This window comes from Taeniopygia guttata, chromosome 3, assembly GCF_048771995.1.
Source record: "Taeniopygia guttata chromosome 3, bTaeGut7.mat, whole genome shotgun sequence".
NCBI lineage: Eukaryota > Metazoa > Chordata > Aves > Passeriformes > Estrildidae > Taeniopygia > Taeniopygia guttata.
Genome location: NC_133027.1, coordinates 57,738,603 through 57,745,026, shown reverse-complemented (window position 1 = coordinate 57,745,026; position 6,424 = coordinate 57,738,603).

Here is a 6,424-nt window from a genome sequence, read left to right as displayed (position 1 = left end):
TAAACTATCCTCTATTGTATCAATTATATATATATATATTGTGTATTACTAACAAAATACACTATATATATATATATATATATAATTGATACAAGAGAGAGAGAGATTTGCATACACTTACCTAACATGAGTAAAGGTTCATCACCCTCTCAGGGAAGTCCTTTGCTGACTTGCAGCAGCTGTCTTATGAACACAAACTTCCTCAGCAGATTCAAGGGCGTGGAAACTGCAAGGGCAGCACACTCTGTTGCTCGGTTATGTTATTCTACATGCAACTTCTCAAAACATCCTCATAACTGCAACACTTCAACACTGCTCCAGAACTTCAGTGTCCTTGGCAAGCCTGTGTGTTCAGTCCAGAGAAATCTGGTCAGTCCAAATGTACACATGTTGCAGCTTTGGCAGAGCAAACATGAAGCTGTAGCACCCTCAGCATGGTCTTCAAGAGAATACAGGGCTGCCTCTGGGACATCGAGCCTTCTGGAAAAGTTCTTGTGCTCTAGACAAAAGTGGATTTCTGTTATTGGAAATCCTTTGGAAAAAGTTATGTATGTTAAAGACGAAAGAAGAAGAGTTTGTATCACTAACAGGGAGGCAAATGAAGGTGTCAAATGAATTGCCACATTCACTCCACTCAATCTGTCACATAAAAACCAAGTTGCTCCATTGATGAACTGCCAGAGAGGATGGTAATAAGTATTTTTTGGATATCAGACAGACAGCACAGAAAAACTTGGTAGTGACAAAAAGGAGAGGGGACTGCTGGAATAATCAGCATCTTATTTTAGTCATCATGCTTGCTGCTTTGTGATTTCTGTGGCAAAATTGTTGTGTAGGTGTGTGTCAGGTTCAGTCCTCCCTGACCACGCTGGGTCTGGCTCGGAGATCCCAAGAGTAGCTGCTCCAGCTGGCTGCAATGAAGGTTTGTGCTAGAGAGCCCTGGGTTCAGAGCAGTGATGGAGGAGTGACTGTCACTTAGGTTCTGTAGCTTATCGCCACAAAAACTGCGTTTCTATTTTTTATGCTCTTGTTAAAGGATGTGGCCACAAATCAGAGGCTGGCAAGAAAAGGATTACTCCAACCTCTTTGGAGTGTTTCTGTGTCTGTGATAGCAGCTGTGAGTTGCTGCTCCAGGACTGCCACAGTGGGACCTTCATGAGGCAGCAGGAGAACTCATCCCCTTCCTGGACAGGTGGGAAGCTGCTGAGAGGGTGCCAAAGCTGGGTGTAACGTGGCCTGTCTTACCTATTCCTGATGGGCCTTCCAGTCAGGAGCATATCACCTCCAGTGAAAGGAGGTGTACCTCCTTTTGTGTATCTCCCTGACTGGAGGATGTTACTTGAGATACAATCAGAGCTCGCTTTTCAGTGAAGATGATCCTGAACCTGGGGATACCGAGAGAACCATTGTGAGTGTGTGGGGCCTCTGCTGAGTGGGAGAGCCAGGAGCACATCAGCCATGGGCAGGGAAATGATCCATGTCTTTAGTCCTGGCCAAGTATGGGCTTGGGTTCTCTGCTGTTATGGAGATTAGAGATTTTTATCAATTCTTTTGGAGCAGTGTTTGGGCCTGAACCCTATCAGGAGCATGAGCCTTGATGAAACAGAAATTAAGTGGGTAAGGGTGCAGAGGGATGGCCAGTATGAGCAGAGCAGAATAGAAAAGCAAAGTATCATCTCTTTTCTTTATTATTTAACTGAAGGGTATTTTAGGCCTTTTTGACTACAGCAAACCACAGATGTTTCTTAGTTTACTTCTTTGGTGAAACAAGGCTTGGCTGAGCAAGTAGGAGCTCTAACCTCTTGCAGATTTCTATTTCCCAGACAGCAGCACAGGCTAGCAGCAACTTTATCTGTACAGGAAGGCTGAGCCAGCACCTCAGAGGTCTCTGCCTTGAGCTGGTAGGAACAGAGATATCAAAAACCCTTCACTGAAATAGTGATAGCCTCCCTGCACCTTCAGATAACTCCTGCGCTGATGTACACTGATGAGAGAGTTAATCAGACACGACAGAGGCAGCAGGCAGGAAAGCACACCTGCAGGCACCCTTTCAGCTCTCTGGGGGCTGACTGTATCGGGAGGGCCACGGCAGGCTTGCAGCTGGGCTGGCAGGAACCGGGAGATGCAGAGGTGGTCTCTATGGTTAGTGTAGAAACCTGTCTGGGGACAGCTTCCTGAAACTTTCTTCTTCGTCTTCTTCGCTTCTCTGACAGATGTGTGCACAGAGCGCGTCTTGGAGCTGTGGTAATGAGTAGTGATTGAATCAAGGGGTAAAAGTTGTTTTCCCCATGAAAAGAAATTTCCTTGGCTGTGAGTCGAGCTAGGCTGTAAATGTGGATTTGTGCAGTCTGAGAAGTGGAGGCTGTTTTACAAAACAACTGAAAATTCAGCAATCATTCTGATACCATTCAAATGGATTGGAAAAATGCCTTCGAGAAATGTCATGTGTCAAGAGGGATTATAAAAAACAAAAACAAACTCAACAACCCAATCATCAATAATTTATGGAAAAATAGTAGCAGAGTGAATACATTTTGCAGTCCTTAACAATGAGCTGTTTAACCACTGCCAACTTGCAAACACAGCTGAAGGCAGAATTTGGACTTTTCTGGTATATCTCCATTATCTCACCTCCAGCATTCACTGAGAGCAAAAAAGTCACAAACAAGTTTATGCTGGTAGCAGGGTCTTCAGTGAAAACCGCTGAGACATCAAAGTCAAGTTCAAAGAAAAGAGGCAAACAAAGGGAACAAGTGCATTTGGTCAGGAAGCATGACTTCCTTTTGAATTAAGACATTAGACTGGAGATTGAAGGATGTGACCAGTGTCTTCCCTTGGCCACCCAGGCAGAACTCCACCATTGCTCCTGAGCAACGTCTGCTCTCATGACTGACTCCACCCGTGCTAGGAAACAAGGACACAGGCAAAATGCAGACCAGTGCCTCAAAACCATTCTTTCCCAAACTGAAATATTTTTAACATGCTCATTAAACACAGAAAACAAAAAACAAAACAGAACAAAAAAAAAACCCAAAAAAAACCCCCAAAAATCTCCCCCCAAAAATAAAACAAACCAAAACCTCAACACATTTTAAATAGATTTCTAGGAACAAGCTTTTTGTTCTGTGCTTAGCCATCACAACTGTCTCAGATCAGGAATGAGGTAGAAATACAATTAAATGTGGCAGGAGTAAGAGGAGATTATGGTTATGATGTCCCCATCACAATGTTACAGAAACACCCTTAGCCTGTGCGCCTGCCTGTGTGGGCTTGAGGGAGGGCTGATTGCCATTGACTTAGCTGGCATGGATAAGGATAAAGATTACAAATACAGAGTAAAAAAAAAAACTGGCTTTTTTGAAGGATCACTCTATGCTACAGAATAGTCAATGCTGTACTTGCTCTTTGCTTTACCATCAGCAGATATATTTTGGCTGTTAACTACAAAGTCTGGTTCTTTCATTCAAGCTGTAATATTTTTTTCCCAAACCTTCAAACTCTGGCCCTTTTTCAATTTAGGCTTACAGATGTCACATGGGTCAGACCTGTGGGAGCTGAAGCCCCTGTATTCCCTGCACAGAAGGCTGAAGAATGACAGGGAATTAGTTGGGAAACACCTCGCACTCAGGCACTTTTGTTTTTGCCCTGGTTCCTTTGCCTCTTCATTTTTAATTAGTTGCAGATGCTGAAATGATAATTTAAATTCTTTTCAGAAACCAAAATAATTCCCACTGACAACATGATTAATTTATAATTACAGAGGATAAAAAGTTTAATAGGAATTTGAGCCAAATATCTACTCTCCATTAAATGAGAACTTGACTGAACCTGCTTTCCTTTCATTTTGGTAGGTTACTCTAGGCTTAAATGTGTCCAGGATGGCCATACACCTGTGCAAAGAGCCACTTCTATGACAGGTTGCTGTCACCAAGACTATTTACACAGACCTGTCTCAGGACAGCTCTTGCCTGACCAGTTCAAGATGGAATTTGCCAGAGAGGTGGGACTCCTCTTGGGCCTCTGAAAGATGTGTGTTTCAAGCAGTGAGAAGAGCAGGGTCACACAGGGACATTTGTGCGAGAAAGGCGTGTAGGAGGTGGCACTTTGCTGCAAGGGAAATGCAGTCACTATTGGTGGAGGGAAAATAATCAGCTTCCTGGGTCTAGCATCCAAAGAAAGCCTCTTCCTTCACCCATGTTGGCCACCACATGCATGCAAGAACAAATGCAAACCAGCCTGAATCTAATGAGTGTTTTGCATTTTCAGTGAAATGAGAAATGGGGGAAAGAAACATTTTCCTCTGTATTAACTCTAAGTGTGCCCATCAAGAAGACAATTATTGTTATACATGTTTAAAATTGATTTTAAAGCAACTGAGGGTGTAGGGGAACAAAGCCCACTCCTTTTTCCGGGCACCTGCAGGCTGACCTTCCATGGTTCCCAGCACTGGGATAATGGTCTGTTTAAACTCAGCCAGGATCTGTGTGCAGCTACCACTGGAGCCATACAAGGCAGGAGTTTTGCCTTGAAGCCCTGTTGTAAGCTTGGCCTTTCTTTTTCCTTTTTAAAAGCTGTAACACATTGCCTAAGCTGTGTGGCAGGCCTTTCCCTGTCCCCACCTTGCACAAGCGGTTTGAGGCGCCAGCCCAGCATCTCTGGCACAGGCAGGGGCTCCCGCACACTTCCCCTTCCCCAAGAGCCAGGCCTGGCCCGGGGTCCTGCCCGCGGTAACCGCTCAGGAACGGCCTCGGGGCCGCGGCCCCGGCCCCCAGCGCGGGCTGGGCCCAGACCGCACCGGGGGGATGGATGTGAAACACACTCAACAACTGGGACGGGGCTGCTGCAACCACAGGTCCCTTCTCACAGTGGAAGCCAAAAGCACACGAGCAGGGAGCTGTGCGGAGGGTGGAAAAGGCATTTTGGCTCCTCCTTTTTTGTGCACTGCATGGTTTGAGGGCCAGCTTGTGTGGCTGCAGCTGGGAGGACTAGGCAGGTGCTGGGTAAGGAGCAGAAAGGGCTGGAAGGCACCTTTGGGGCTCAGCACACACATGGCTACTCTTTCATCGTGGAGCTGAAGTCTGCTCTCACAAATATCAGTATGACTTTGAAGCACTTGCATCAACTTACATTTCTGCAATTTATTTTCAAGCTACTCAATAAAATGCCTTTTTTTTTTCTGACAGAATGCCTTTTATTTGTTTGTTTGTTTTGTCAGGAATTGCTTTTATCTCTAGTTTTCCTAGGGCTGAAAGACCCTCAGCATGTTAGCTGTGTGAGGCTCTTGCAGTCTCTCCAATTATTTGCTGTGAAGCACAATGCACCAGGATTTCAAAGTATACTCTCACCTCTGTTTTCTTAAAACAAGCATGAAAAAAGCCTGTTCTACACTTACAAGAACTCCAGAATATTTTTTTCTTATTCAATTGGTTTCTGACCTGATTTTCCTTAGATGAAAAAATAAATTAGCCAGCACTGTGGGATAAGGGCAGTTTTGCACAAAAGGTGCAGTGAGTCTCCCACTGACTGAGGCTGACCTGGACTTTGATGTCAATAGAGATGTGCCCTGAGACCACAACATGCTCAGTACTCACTGTTTTGTGCAGTGTTCCTTCCACTTCCTTAACAATCAATGAGAACCAAAGATTTTGAGGCTATGGTCTGCAAAACTCTATTCCTTGCTTATCTAAGTTGGCTGGGAAAAACCTTCTTGGCTTGATTGTTGCCTTTAACACTACCGCCAAAAAACTGAAGACAAACAAGATTAGGAGGCCATGCAGGTTTAAGTAAAAAAGAACACACTTTATTTATCTACAAGGCAGTACATTGCTGTATAAAAAATTAAGTGCAGATAAAGTTGCACCAAATGCTATTAAGGCAGCAAAGTCAGAGGCTGTTATAAAAACACAAAAAAATTAAAAAAAAAAAAAATCAGTGTTTTGCCATATCAATAAAGATCTGATATGGCACTACAAAGAACCATGTCTTTCTAAGAACCTGATTCAGTACACAAAACCCAAGTTAGGGAACAACTAGCTAGACATGGAACAAAAGAGACAACATGAACAAGACAGTGTTCTCCCAAACATATGAAGGTGCAATGCATGCTGTTACAAACCAATGAGAAACAAAACAACACATCCACACAAATAAAAATCTCCCAAGAACAGTGTTCAAAAATATTGCTTATAAAAAAAGGGGAAAAATATAAATGATGTAAAAAAATTAAAACAAAAAGGTCTGAAATGCTAGTGCATAGTCAATTAGCTAACATCAACATTTGTTTTTTTCCATATAAAGCTCTACTGCTCCTTTTACACTAGCAGCATGTCTACACGCTAAGGTCTGTAGCAGCAAAACACAGTATTCATTTGGCATTTACAAAATTAAATTACTGAATAAAAATATATTTTTTCTCATAAATCTA